The following is a 16,135-nucleotide window of genomic DNA, read 5'->3' as shown; positions in this document are numbered from 1 at the left end:
AAAAAAAAATGAGGAAATATATTTGTGTTTAAATGTATATGAGTGTGAGCATGTGAACACACACACATATGCATACATAATTTAGATGACGAATTTCTAACTCAGCATGCAATATATGTCTTCCATTTAGCAGCAGGCCAAAGATGATGATAAAATCATTAATTCTGTCAATATAAATGCTAAATAGAAAGGGGAAATTGGATCTCTGCCTTGTGTCACATTTTCTCTGGTAGGAAATTACAGCAGAGAAATTGAATCTGACGAACCTTCTGTGTTTATAGCTCTTCATCAAAGGTAGAGCACGTGATATACAATAAATAGCATGACACTTCTTAATTAAACAGTGCTATTGTTTACCCCAGAATGACTGTAATTTTTTTCCTGGCAAACTACAAGCTACAAGACCCCATAGGGATCATGAAATAAAGAGGTCATAAAGTTAACCAAAATCAAACTGACAAGCCTGCCCTAATTATCTCTGGTATTATAGTACTGCAAAGGTGGCCATAAGTTGACAGATAATAGAAGTAAGCTCATTAGTAAAGCTCTAAATGTTGTAATATTTGTAAAGAGAGCAATTTTTGTGGTAGTTATTGTGTGTACTGTACAATTTTTTAAATTACGATCTCAGTTATGTTTGTAAGCTGAATTTATAAAATCATAATTTCTGGTAGAAAGTGGCTACATCATAGCTGGGGAAGGTAATTTTAGACAGAAACAAGCTGTCTGACTTTCACAGGGGATGTCTGCAGGGGCTTGCAGAGAGCGTGGTGAAAAGGAAAAGGAAAGAGTGTATGTGCAATAAATGGGTCTGATGCTCACATAGTGTGAGTTCAGTGGCTACAAGACAACATTCAAAATCTTTGTACTGTATCTGTGATCCAAAAGTACAGCTTTTCCAAATACACAGAATACCTCTTATTAGTCATGGCTGTGATTCAGCTTTGATCAAAGATTGTACAAGTGAAACATTTTTTAAGTTTCTTCTTCTGTGTTGTCTTTAGTTACCTTAATGGATTTATCTTCCAAGTGAAGAAGGAAGGGAAATATTAAAACCCACACCTTATAGAAGTCCAGGGTATTAATACGAATTTCTGAATGTAAGCAATTTCTTTCTTTACACATTCATGAAAAAATATTCTGACATTTTTAATTCTTTTATCAGTGCTTTATTTGTAAATTATTATTCCTGAAAGCTCAATCAAGAACTTCAAGAAAGAGAACTCCTGGTCTTTGACGTAAGATAGTTAACCCATGAAAGACTTTTATTTCGACCTAGTCACTGTGTTTTACAATGAACAACTCAGTTATGTGATTTTTTTTTCCAGTCTCACCAGTGGAGTGAGTAAACAAAATCAAAACTCAATGTTGAATGAGAAATCTTAGCATCAATTCATTGTTGAGTTAATGAAAGAAAAGAGAGCCTTTTCACAGTTGCAAGAAAAAATCATGCTGGTGATGTCATCCAGGACAGGAATCGCCATTCCTGGTGGAATCAGAGTCATATTTCTATACCCTATACAGTGGCAGAAAAAGGACATGTACTGGGGATTTTGTATTCTTTTTTCAGTCAATTCAAGCATTGGAGTGAGTCCATGTTGAAGACCCCAGACAATCTTGGTAAAATATCAGTCTTGGTATTAAATTTATCTTTGAACAGATATGTGTGCTGTTACTTCATGTCCAAATTGCCTTCCAAGTCTTCATATGAAGAGACAGCCAAACTGGTACTTAGAAATTGGCTTTACAAGCAAAAAGTCTGGATTAAAAATCAACCTAAAAGTAGTTGCTTCTTGTAACTCCTAAGTAACACTAAAAGGTATTGTTGAACTCCCAGATGCACAGAGGCATTTTAAATGATGCATGTTTCTTTTACTAGCTAACCTTTACTGATCTTTCAAGTCATACTATCTCTAGGAATCAATAAACTACCAGCAAAAGAAACTAAAAAAAACATGGAAATTGCTCAAAGACCTTTCTGCGACTCTGAGTGCAAATGATGGAAAACTCTCAACTCAAATTACTATTTGAAATATCATTATTCATAAGGGCAAACAACCCTTTTGCTGTGCCCATTAACCTGACTATAGACAACATTTAAAAGCACCACAGTTGAACTATGAGACCTGTTGAAGATAAAGTGTTCCCTATAGCTGTGCTTATATGAAGTATTCCTGAGTGCACTGTAGCTGTGTGGCTGGGATACAGGAGATGTCTGATCACTATCAGAAAAACAGATTCAGTAACCAGCCTAGAGTCAAAGATAGATTTTGCTGTGCTTTCAAAACTGAGAAATTGTTGCAAAACCCCAGTGTGTTGCAGAAAATGTAAATGTGATGCTGTTTCACTTGAGTAAGGATTAGAATTAATAGTACCTTTACCACATGTAACACAGTAGAACTTGAAAGGCAAAATGATATGCACGTGAGAAGTTTAAATGTGAAGTTAAAGACTTTAGGGAGAAAAGAAAAAACAATGATAAGAGAGAGTAATTAAACAAAGCAATTTTTTCAAATTGCTGGTTAATTCTCAGTCTCTTCAAACCTCAAATCCAAGTCTAAGGTTTCAGAAGGCATATAAAATCAAAACTAGTATGAAGACAGATGCTTACTTAAGGATTCAGTCAGCAGTGGGAAAAATTCACAAATTTCCATTTTTGTCTTCAGAATGCCAATATAAGGATTGTCCCAGCAGCTAGCCCACTACAGTTTTTTTAAGGCTCTTCAGGAGCACTGTGTGGATAGCCCTTCCTGGCAGGCTGATACCAATCCACAGTTTTTTTGTTTTGTTCTAGATTTACATTTTTATTCGTATAAATTTCTGTCATGACCTTAAAAAAAAATTGTTTTCATTCATATTGTTGGTTTTTTCAGCCAGTTCTCTGAGATAACTTTGGAAGCACTCCCAACTAACTCTACTTTGAGTATCATCAACTAAAAATAAATCTGAAAATTATATTACCATTATGAGAAAATCTTGGGAATACTAACACCTCACCTTATATCACTGAGTTTTCTATCAGTTTAAAGGTATTGATTTCAGTATTTCTGTGTGTCTCTGCTATAACTTAGAAAACGGGTCTCAATTACAAAGCTGTTGTTGAGCTTAGAGAGTCTTCAGTTTTTCTTCAGGGAGCTAGGACTGAACTCAAAGCATTCATGAATTCTTCAGGAAACCTTTGGTGTGTTTGACCTAAGCATGGTAATGGAACTGCAGAGAGGCTTGGATGGCTTTTTTGTGCCCTTCAGCATACAAAGTGTTATTAGTCTTTATTACAGATGCCTAAATCCTTTGATAAAATATGCTTTTTCTAACTCCCTATACCATATCCCTAAACTTGGAAACTAATTTTTAAATCTTCCAGGAAAGATGAACAGCTAGACCACATGAGCAAAAAACTTTTAGCTTTTTGGGGTGGGGAAGAATTAAACCTTTTGAACTTCTAATCAAAGTTAGCTGGGAATTTACAGATGTGATTTTCTTTTGGTTTACCTATTAAACTCTTGCATGAGAATTTTAGTCTGTACTTTCTCTGGTGTGGTTTCATTGAGTTAAATATCCCAAAGCAAAGGGCTTCTGGTATTCTAAAAACCTGTTTCAGAGTTTTTGACTGTAGAAAGTTGTTTGCTTTAAAAATTAAGTGTATGTTAGACACCAAGACCTCAAGTTTCTAGATCTATCAGCTTAAACGTCATCAGGCTGCCACAGTCCAAGTGTGTGGGGCACAGGATAACTCTGTGTTGGTGAACTACCCTAGAGAAAGAAATCTGAGCTCCCTTTCATAATATCTAGAGTAGAAATTTTCTAATTATCTTCAGCAGTTGATCAATCTGTAGAAATCTGACATTTTGCTAGCTGATACTGAATACATATGCTGATGGTAGAATAAAAAGGCAATGCCAAATAATGCCAGATACTGGCGACTGGTATTATGAAGAAAGTTTGTGGGTTTTTTCTTTGTTAATTTGGAGCTATTTTTATGTTATTTATGAAAATGGAAATTATAGATTTCATCTGAATAGATATATATATTCACACTGATAATCTTTTTCTTTTGCATTTCTGTTCATAAAACCTATAAATTCTCCCTCCCTTCCCCTAAGCTTCTGGGAATGTGTATGTTTAGGATTTTTCCTGCAAAATATAAGATATAGAAATGAAGATAAATTTTCTTAATGCAATAGGACTTGAGGAAAAAATAATTATTCCCACTAACAATATAATTGTGTTCCCATTGTTCTTTGTTGTTTTTTTTTTTAATTGTCTGAAATTATTTTGCTCCTTATAGAAATTTAAAATGAAAAAACACTCCTTGTGAAATCATCTGTATTAAAAGTACAAAGCAACTTTGGAAATTCACTGAGAGTACTCAGTATGAGTTTTACTTGAGTGAGAAACATATTGCCCAGGCACTTTCTTTTTGTATTTTAAAAATACCTTTGGGTTCTGCACGCTGATGCCAAAAATAAAGTGTAAAAAAATTCAGGCCCACTAGGAGATCATCTCTAGACTGAGAGGAAACATATGTTCCAGAAGCAGTGGGTTTTTTTCATTCCTTAGGCCTGGCATAATCCTCACATTCCCAGACTTGCTCTTGTCAGGTTTTAAAAAATGTATGTGAGGGCAGCTGGAGTAGTTTTCGTTCCACTTTGTCTAAGCTTTGCCTCTTAGCCTGCCACAGACTTGGCAGAAAAATACCAACCTTCTTCAATTCTTGGTAGAGATGACTAAACCAAAGTACTTCTATTGATTTGGGGATGATTTAGTATCCTTGCGTCAGGAAGATATCCATGGATTCCTTTATTCATGCTGCCACAGTAATGGTTTCAATTGGCAAGGATTCACAGCTCAGACTTCATCTCTGATCCATATTAATGGAACAGCATTGCTTTTCATTAGCTTCATAGTCATTAATGAATGATTCAGTATGCGCTATGTGCTTTCTTGGTGGCCTCAGACCACTCAGGTTCCCTATCAATGTCTTATCTCTTTTTCATGAGTTTTTCTTGACTTGGTTGCTCTGTCTGAAGTAGTTTTAACACACTCTTCTGTGGAGTTTCTTTATTGAGTACTGTATACAGTGCAATATAATTTTATTTCAAGGATGTTCTCTCCAGCAAAAAATTTCCACAAACCTTTACAAATAGACCCGCAATTACCTTGGGGAAAAGGAAAGACCAAGTACCAGACAGACAGGGCAATACTGAGATCCACATGCAAGTAAGAGCCAACAGTTCAAACTGGACTTAATGCAGATAGCCTGTGCATAGTGTTTTGGGCTTTCTTTTTTTAAATTATTTGGAATGTTATGTGTGCAATTTAGCAGGATAAGATACACTCATCAGTAGCTTAATACAAGCACAAGAACATAGAAGTTGAACTGAGGTAAATGTTGCAAGATGAATCTTTCTTAGGGATCGGCGCCTCAAGGTCTTAACCAGGTGTCGTAATAGAGACTGGTGAGCAGTGCTCTAAGTCTATAGCTCACAGAGTGGAACTAGCCTAGATCGGTCCTGTGGCTCAAAGAGCTACTGGCCTCTCTGATGCCTAGCCCAAGAGTGAGCTGCCCTGTGGCTGTGAGCTTTACCTTTTATTGGCCCCCTGGTCCTGCTCATGCTCAGTAGGGGGCCCACCCTAACCAGGCACAGGTGGACTTGATACAAGCTCACACCCACTCCTTGGCAATTAGAGGCACCTGGTTGCCTTGTTACTCTACAGGTAAATGCTTCAAGAACAATAACCAGTAGAAATACCTGCATCATATAAAAATTCAGAAACCGAATTGCTGCCAATAATTGTGTTGGACATATTGAAACTGATATGTTTGGGTGAGAAAATGTAGCCTCAGGTTCATGCCAGCCTCAAATGCAAGGAACCAGATGTATTAAAATCCAATTTTTATTTCCATTTAATCATATTTATATTTGTGAACTTCAAGTACCTCTAAGATCGTATGTGTAGAATTGCAAATCTGTCAAGTCAGTAAATTCAAAATGAAGTAATACGAAGAAGAATAAAAATTTTGATAATGAAATTGCATGTTGAATCAAATTCTGGTCACACTGTGATTCCAGCAGCAAGATAAGCCTACCCTAGATGCACAGGGTGTGGATATAACTTTGCTAGTAGAGACAAATACTCCAATATATGTGAAGTCAAAGGGTTATCCTGCTATGCAAACTCTTTAATGCCAAATCTTCTAACCTGTAAACCTCAAGACAGTAAGTGCATTTCCTCATTCCTTTTTTTTCTGGAAACAAGTAATAACTTGGATTTCTTTATTCTTGTGTATTTATTCTCCTTTCCCCAGCCTTTCTAATATTCAAGAGTGAGGAAAAAACGGTTTCTTTAAAGGTTCAGAAATCAATTTCTTCTAAAATTATTTCATATTTCAGGGAATGAACATAGTAATTTTGACTATTCTGAATTTACACTTTTGAAAACTTGATTCTTTGTTTCTGTTTTTAAATTTTGTGGTCTTTTTACATGTAGGCCATGTTTCCAGTTCAAAAAGGGTGCAAGGTTCCGGATGCAGCCACTTACTTTTAAAACAAAATCAGGTAACAAAAAAGTGACTTATTCATCCTTTTGCCTTCACTCAGACAAAAGATTTAAATCTTATACAACCCTGGCTGAGGACTCATGATGGGCAGATCATGGGCACCTTATTTTTCTCACATCCTTTTGTGGTGAAAAAAATATGTCTTCAAAGCAAAATATATTTCGGTCACAGTAGGACTGCAAAGTCAATTGTTCACCTAGCTCACCTTTTAGGAATCTTTAAACTATTTGTGTGTTTCACCTCACAAAAATGACATACAGCCACATTTATACCATCTGGTGAACCTGGCTTTGTTCATCAAGTTGCAGGTGCCCAGGCACGTTAAAAACAGGTAATTACATTCCCATTTAAGTCAGATAAGGCGTTTGCTGGTGCTCTGTGTTTGATGGATTCTGTGTAGATTTTGCTCAGCTCTCTCAGTGAGTGGTGGGCCATGCATCCAGGAAAGAGCCCTCAGGAAACTCTGTTGTTTGGGGCTCACCATGAACATGAATAGGGCCATGGTTTGGTCTGCCAGGTCTGCCCCGATGGCAGCTGCAACAATAGAGGCAGAGCCAACCTTGCTCTCACCTGTAGTGTAATGAGGCAACCAGGTGCCACCAATTGCCAGGTAGTGGGTGTGAGCTTGTGTTAAGCCCACCTGTGCCTGATTAGGGCGGGCCCCCACTGTGCATGAGCAGAACCAGGGGGCCAATAAAAGGTGAGACCTGGGACACAGGCTCAGCTCACACTGGAACTCACAACCTCGGCATGCTTGGCTTTAAGTGCTCCTTTCAGCACTGCACTACCTTCATTGCTCCACTAGAGCTCATTGCCAGCAGGGTGAGGCTTGAGAGGCATAGCCGGCTAAGCACGTAATGACACAACCCAAGCAATGCTGAGGCCATGGGTTCGAGACTCCTCAAAGCCTCACCCTGCTGGCAATGAGCTCTAGTGGAGCAATGAAGGTAGTGCAGTGCTGAAAGGAGCACTTAAAGCCAAGCATGCCGAGGTTGTGAGTTCCAGTGTGAGCTGAGCCTGTGTCCCAGGTCTCACCTTTTATTGGCCCCCTGGTTCTGCTCATGCACAGTGGGGGCCCGCCCTAATCAGGCACAGGTGGGCTTAACACAAGCTCACACCCACTACCTGGCAATTGGTGGCACCTGGTTGCCTCATTACACTACACTCACCCGAGTTCAGATGGATGCTTTTCCTCCCAGGGGATAAAAAATTGAAGAGTCTGTGCTTCTGTGACTTAAAGCCACCCCTTTTTCTTGTACAAGGGTGTGATTTCCATATGTTTCCTTTCTACGTGCCCCACACTAGCTTGGCAGCTTGGGCAAGATTCTTGTATTTGTTTGGATACTAAAACTTTAAAAGTATTTTAGTAATGGCAAAAACTGAATATGACATATTTCCAGCAAAAATATATTCATCAGTTTAAGCGTAGTGAAAAGTCACTGAATTCATGGGGAGTACTAGTTTGGAAAACTGAAGGGCTGCATATTTTCCAGCTCCACTTCCCTTCTGGATGCTGGTAGTGAGTTACAAAAGTATTTGGCTAATCAAGAGAAGGTACTGGGCTGGGTTTTGAAAATAATTTGTGGGCCCAGTCCCCTTGATCACACAGAAAAAAAAAATCTTGAGGCTTACTTGTGGTAAAACAAGTATAGCTGGACAGGTTTTGGGAACTTTTTCAGTTGCTGATCAAAGTGAAAAAAAACAAGGGGGAAAATTATTAGTCTTGCAGAAGAAATAATTCAGGCAGATGTGGGAAAGATAAATTTTTATGAAAAAAAAATCCATAATTTTATTCTCAGCATAAAACTTTTCCATTAACTCAAAAGAAATTTACTTTTTCATTCTGCTTCTCCTATTAAGGTCAGCTTCTAAATGAGAAATGACACTTCAAAATGCTTTTAGTACTGTCTCGCTCACCCAAAAGTTAAAAGGAAATATTTTTGCATTTTCAAAATGTTTCCAACCCATTTGTTTCTATCAGTAATATTTGCTGAACTGGCTTTCGATTTCTCAACAATTTGGCTTTGGCACAGTGCATCTTTCCACTGACTTCTCCACTCTGTTTTAAAAAGAACTCAAATTTGATTATCTGTCTCCTCAAGCAATAGATGTTTCTGTCTGGGAACAGCTGATACAAAAAGTGAGAAAAGTGATGCTACAAGTGGTTAAGATATTCTAAGGAATTAGGATGCTCAGAAAGGAAGGGGGTTGTTGAGCTCAGGTTTATGTTCCTGTGATTTCTGAAATTATCTGGAGATGTGATCTTGACAAAGTACCAATCTTGACAGTTGGTAATACCTTCTGTGATACATATGGTGGAGAGGCTTATATTGTTATGAATATTGAACTCTTCTTTTTCTCCATGTATGTTTGCTACAGAAAGTATAGAGAGAGTCTTGAAGACTTTCTCCCTGTACTAGAGCCTGTAGGCCTTAAAGGTTTTTAAAGATTTTTCTGAGAACTTGCAAAGATAATTGCAATCTGTGATACCTCCAGAGGTTTAGTATCTGCCCTCAGAAAATCCACAAATCTTCACTTTTTAATTCTTGGACTGGGCCCTCAGCAGTGTTAATCATGAATGTCTTGCAAAAAGAAAAATACAAATGAACATTTAATATAAAAAAAAATCCTTAGCATAACAGAAACCCATGGAGAAGTAAACAAGAAAAGTTAATTACCTGTTATCACACTGACCATTACTAATATTGTGTGGTTTTGCATGATGTATTTCAAATAGTGACACCATAAAAGTAGTATTACTGAGGGGTTTAATTCATTGCTTCTGAAGATTCTTTCTCGTAGAACAAGAATAAGATTGGCCATATTAATGCATAAAGAAAAATATTATTTAGGCCCACAGAGTGCTTTTTCTAAGCAGGCACAGAACTGTGGAATGTAGTTTTAACATCAAAGTACTATGACAGATTAATCATACCTGAGAATCCTGATATGAGATAACCATCTTGATGAATAATTCTTCATGTAGGCAGATGGGGGCGATTCCCTCTCTTTACATTTGAAGAGCGATTGCTCTTTCAGTTGTGTTACAGACTACGTGTTCTTAATTGGGCAATCTGGTTTTTGTTTTATATCTTACCAAGAAAGGTTCCCATTTATTGAAGCTTTTATAGCAGTAACGAGGTTGTTATTTAACCTAATTTTGTTTATTTCAGTGATAGAAATGATGTAATGCTGCCATATTGATTTTGTTTAGATACAATGGGCCTTCTAATATCTACCATAGTTGTTAGAATAGGAACTCATTTTCAGCCTAAAAAGAAATAGCTACAAACTTTTTTTCAGATCCAAAGTGGAAGAACAAGAAGAGAGAGCCTCTTTATTCTAGGGGTGAATGACTCTGGAGAAAAGGAGTGGGCTTGAAACAGGGAGGAATAGGGGAAGTGTGTTTGATATCTGAGTGTTCCATGACATTTCATTCTAAAACTTTCCTTACTGTAGACAAAGCCCAATGGGAGGATAGCAAACACCAGGTCTCTAGACTCTAAAAACTCAGCAAAGGTGATAGCTGACTGACTATTCTTTGATGACAGCTGCCTCTATAGCCTCTTTGGCAGTTCCTCCTTGGAAAACTTCCACCAGAGACTGCGAGCTCTCTCTGATGAACAGCCAGATAACTTTCATGTTTTGTGAACTGTGAAAGTTGAACTTTCTTCAAGTGTATCTAAGAACAGAGCCTGTGTCCTGGCAAATTATTTACAATGTTCTCTTCTTGCTAGCCATTAGACAGATTTTGATTATATCAAGCCAAGTTTTTTTTGCCCTATGGAATAACTCAGTATCTGGCATATAAGATAATGTTCATTAATATGGAATTGCTATTTAAATAATATCCTGGACCAGTGTCTTCTGTACAATCTGGTTAGGCTTAATACCACTTGACATTAGAGATTAATGTGTTACAGATAAGGGGTGTCACCTGAGGTGCTTATAAAAGGAAAAGAAATGAGACTCTTTCAAGAACATAAGTTACACTGACACAAGAACAGCCTAACACAAAGTTCACTGCATTACAGTGTGCTCAGCAAGAGTTGTCTTTGGTATATTATCCAAGAAGAGTGAGTGCTTTCTCCTTTGAGAGTGCCTCTTCTCCTGCAGGGCCTTACTCTTTTCTCAAGTATTAAAGCATATTCTTCTCCAGCAGCCAGGGTAGAAATGGTGACATAGTCCAGGCATTACTTGAATTTCCATACAAAGGTCTTTCAGCTTGAATTACTCATACAGGACATACAAGCCAGAACTCTGTGGGCTTTCTCAGTTCCATTTGCAGCTGTTTGTCCCAGGGAACTGACTATATCAGCCAAGGCTGATCTTTCTTCCGAAGTGCAAGACGAGAAATACTTCTCTTGTCAGGTCCAAGCAGATGTCTTCTGGAGAGAGAGATAGGAAAATTCATTATACAGGCATATTGTGCCTGAAATAAATCTTGGGACAGAATTTTGTTCTTGATTTATAAAGGGAAATTAAATGAGTTAATAAATAAAACTAAATTATGTTAAAAATTAACTTGGATTTTACCAACTTCACAGAAGCTGATACTTGAAAATGTGACAGTGGCAAAGTCCTCTAATCACTTTGTGATTATAAAGCAGCTACCACTGCTACACTGTCATGCATGATTTGCATCTCCAACACTTTTTCAAATATGACCAGCTCCTTCTGAAACTAGGTCTTTCTTAGTTCTAGACAGAACTTCAAAATCACCAGCAGGCTCTCCCACCCCTTTTCCTGTTCCCCTAGGAGCTGGGAAACCTGTGCTTCAGGCCAGCCCTGACAGAGTTGGTGTATACCTACATCCAGCCATATATCTTGCTGAGGTGGACTTTTCCAGGCTGACTGGCTATCCTGGCTTGACCCAAATATGTTGATCACTGCTGGCCAGCTCTGGGTTTTGTCAGCAAAGCTGCCCTGCTTCACTTCCTGGGGTGCTGGGGGAGAAGCATCCTGGCCATAGAAGGTACTGCTGATCTCCCTTCTCTGGCTGAGCAACTGGCCCTCACTGTGCCTTGGTATTTTACCTATAGTTAGGTATCTTGCTGAAAGCTCTTGGAGCAACCCTGAGGCATGTTTTTTTCTCTTCTTGGGGGGGGAAGCTGCAGCTTCTTTTAATAGACATCCTTCAATAACGCTATCAAAGCAAGGGCTTTAGAAACATTATTTCTCTTCAGACAATCCCATTTTTGATACATGTGTAAGCTCTATTACCAAGAAAATGCATAATATACAGACTTAAGTATTTGTAGTACCCCAGTCCTCATGTAAGGCCTGAATAGAATCAGATGGCTAAGGTGAGTAACACAGTGACAAAGAGATACGAATTGAAACCACTAGGAAAAATAAATGGTTAGAAAGTAATCAGGTAATCTGGATGCTCTCAAGTTGTGTAGGCCTTACTAAAACAATCCTTGGACTGAAACAGTCACAGAAACACTAGTAGTAATCTTTGTGAAAGGTAAAGGAAGCTCTGAAATACTAAAATGGGCAACCACTGGGACAGCCTGTGAAAAAATAGAAAAACTGAAGGTGTGTAGCTTTATATCAAACCCCAGGAAAAAAAAAATTTTAAAAAAAGTGCTTGGAAGATAGCAAAATAAAATGTATGGCTGTTAAGGTGGATTTTTCTCAACCAATAATAAAAAAATAATAATTTCTAGAACAAGAGAGAAAGAGGCAGCATTCAATGAACTTTTTAAAATTGCATCACAGCTTCTAGGAAAGCGAAGGAAATACAGGCCAGCTAATACTCCAGTAATATGAAACGTGACAAAAGTAGTCTTCAGTCCTCTCAGTTCATCCCTGCACAAGTGGGCCTTGACCAACTGAACTATAACAACCTTCAGCACTCCTTTACTTTCTCCAAGGACAGAAAAAAATTGTCTTTCCTTATCTGTCAGCAATTAGGATTGCTGGGCATCATTCTGCCCTTTGGTGTTCAAGGATTAATTCCTTCCACACTGTAAGCTGGTCTAAACCAAGATTATGGTTGAATTGTCAAAAGAGACAGTCACATTTTTCCTTTGCCTTCTTACCCTTCTTTCTTCTCTCTTTGTCCACTTTCTCATATAACTAAAAGGTTCGATTTGGCCTGCCTGAATCATTCATTCCCTGATTAGATTGTCAATATGATTGCAAAAATGCTTGTGCCAGCCTGATCATAGAAAATGGGGAAATGGTAAAACTTTTGACTTCAAAACGTTGACTGCTGTTACAGCTTATGTGAAACTGTTGCCGTAGTTGAACAGGTTTTCTTCCTGACATGTCAGCAAAGCCTAATGAAATGATCCAGTGCTGCAAGCAACTTCTTTATTGACATTTATCTCCCTTCCCTCATCCCCATATCAGATGCAACCATTTTGAGCTCTCCATGCCTCATACATTTTTTGTGTTCTGTGTTTAACCACAACATCCTGTTTCTGCAGGTGCACATCCTCCTTTGCAGCCATGGTTGTGTCGATTCCAGGGATTATCTCCCAGAAGTTTATGAATGCCCTCAATGTATCTCCCATGTGTACAATAACTACTTATAGCTCGGCATTGTTGCCTGCATTACTTTTCCATCTATATATAGGTTCTTTCCAGGACATTAGGACTTAAATTTTCTTCCTGACATAATGAATAGTGTCTGCTGCTTCAGAATAATTCTTCCTTAGCAGTTCCTCAGCTCAGTGCTTTTGTCATAACACCGTACCATGTATATGCTGAACAGAATCACAAGGAGCTGGAATCAAGAGCAGTGAAGTATGAAGTAACTGAGCAAGCTGACACTTTGCAAAGAATTCCTTTCATATGTTAACATGTTAATGTTTGAGAAGTTATTTCAGCTCTTCCTGATTTTGTCATCTCTAGAAGGTGATGTTAAAAGTTGAAAAGCTTAGTCATGAAGGAATTCAAGTCCTTCTGTTTCAGTGTTCTCAAAATCAATGGGCTGATGAGCCTTCCAGGCATACATCCAGCATTTTGGTATGCAGAAAGTTGTAAGGTTCTTTTCATACTAAATCTTTCATTTTAATATATGATTGATTTGAGCTGTTGGTTTGTTGTTTTTGTTTTAGTTTGTTTAAGAGAGGTTTGCTGTTTTGCTTGGGTTTTGCCCCAGTCCTGCCAAAATAACACTGTCAGAACCTATTGGTGCTTTCTAACCATTTACAGAAATTCCTTCTGGAAGGGATAGCTAGGTTTGAATCAGACTTCATATACCTAACTTCCAGTTAAAACAGGCATGGCAGGCAGAAGACCAGGTGAAATATAGAAAATCTTAGGGAACAGAGGACTAACAATATAGGTCAAGAAGACTGATAAAGCAGAAGGGAAAGAATAAGTGTTCAAAGGTGCCTGATGATCAATAGGCAATACAAAACACTACAGAGAGAGATAGTTTCTTCTGCAGGTTTCTTACAGTTCTGTGCCAGTGTGGACTTAATATTGCTTTGGGCAACTGTAGGAATGAATGAGAGGAACCATAAGAATGCCATTTTTAGTACAAGAATCCATGTCTGAAAGGTACAGCCAGCAGCAGCACTTACCCATGGGATTTTTCTTTACTGTACATTCTGAGGTTGCAAAAGCATAGCAGGTAGTTTAGCTTTCATATAAGGGAAATATGAATGAGGGAATTTTGAATTCATAATATTAGCAAAAACTTTTACTGAAAGCACTAGCAAAAGAAGTGACTTAGTGTTTGTGTTCATCTCAGGTAGCAGTTTATTATTTTACCCACCTGGAGTGTGGTTAAATAATACCTTCAAAATTTAATCCACTATACTCAAATGAAATATTGAAATAGTCAAATGAAATATTTTCTTCCAGGATGAGAGATTTTTCTCTCTCAAAGTTGTATATATAAAAAAAAATTGTATGTAAAACAAAGTTTTATGTAAAACAAAGGCATTGTATATAGAATATACAATATACAATATATGAAGGAATGGATTTAAAAACAAATGAGCAAGACATTCACCCAAGACATGTTTACAGCCTAACAGAAAGAGCACAGGCAACAAAACAGAGAAACTTTAATTACTAGTGCAGGATATGGGTTTTTAGGGATAACAGAAATGTAACAGAATCTCAGTGATGACTGATTGACAATGGTTATTAGAGTGTATACTGCCATAATCATATGAACAAAAGCAGATTTAGCATCACAAGAATTTGTCAGGGAACAACATTCTACACTGTGAAAAAATTCTAAAAGAAAGAAGTAGTGAGAGTCAAATGGAAAACTGTCAGTTGAAATAGTATTCTTGATAGTAATAAAATGTAATAAAATTCAAATCTTTCAAGAAATTATGTTTGATTTTGACTACAATCATAAACAGCATCACTGTAGACTCATTATTGAGAGAGGAGTAGTAGCAGGGACTGTCATCACAAGAGGTATGAATTTGTGTTTCAGAAATGTGGTACAAATATCCCTAAATTAATGAAATTTCGTTATTCCTGGACATGATAGCTGACCAACTATTTCACCAAGTAATCCCTGAATTAATTTGAGGTTATACCACTTTATACTTGCCCTCTTAAACAGTAAGCATAGGAACAGAAGGGTCAGTCATTGCAGCTAGTTTGATCCAATATTTCAATTTAATAAAAATAGAAACAAAAGAAACTTGTGATATAGGATCATTTTTCGAACAGAAAACAAAATTCTAGCTACTGTCAGATGATTTCAAATAGCACTTTACCTCTAACTGTGTAGATATATTGTATTTTTCTCTTTTACTCCAAAATCTGTAAGTTTACAGAAGTCATTGTTAGTGATCCTGACACCTTTATGGAAAAATTAACTCAGTTACATGCTGGCTGTTTTGCAGCATTTGGTTCCACCACTTTGAGAGATACATAAGGGAGATGAGCAGGGCGTCTTAGATTATTGTATTACTAGTTTCTGAGGGAGAATATTTTGGCCTGTGAACTAGGAATTCTTTGGAGGGTAGCAATCCTGTTTTAGTCAGTATACATGATTTCTTGATCACTGGTGACACTGGATTGCATTTCTCAGTGATTTGAGTTGTTAATGTTATCACAGAGGTTTAAATTGCCTCAACTTCTGTCTCTTATTGAAGACGAGAAACAGAATTTTCTTTCTACAAAACCAGTTTCCAGGCAATGGAAGTATACTTTATTTCACTTTGTAGCAGTTGTGCTGCATCTCTGCATGGTGTCATCAGTTTGTAAAGAGAAATTGAAGAGCAGAGATGAAGGAAGAAAGAAGAAAGCACTAGGAAGTACATTTAGCACATATTATTAGACTGCAGCTGATTTCAATATGTAGTTAATTTGGATTATAGAAAATGTTTATGTTGTACCTCCCTGGGTGGGGCTAGCAGAACGGTAAAACAGAGACCAGTAAAGCAATGAATCATAGAATGGCTGGGGTTGGAAGGCACCTTAAAGATCACCTAGTTCCAACACCCGTCCCATGGGCAGGGACACCTCCCACTATATCAGATTGCTCAAGACCCCATCCAACCTGTGCTTGAACAATTACAGGGACTGGGCATCCACAACTTCCCTGGGCAACCTGTTCCGGTGTCTTACCTGTCTCCATAGTAA

This window comes from Calypte anna, chromosome 1 (genome assembly GCF_003957555.1).
Source record: "Calypte anna isolate BGI_N300 chromosome 1, bCalAnn1_v1.p, whole genome shotgun sequence".
In the NCBI taxonomy this organism is placed as follows: Eukaryota; Metazoa; Chordata; class Aves; order Apodiformes; family Trochilidae; genus Calypte; species Calypte anna.
Note: the sequence above shows the minus strand (reverse complement) of the source record.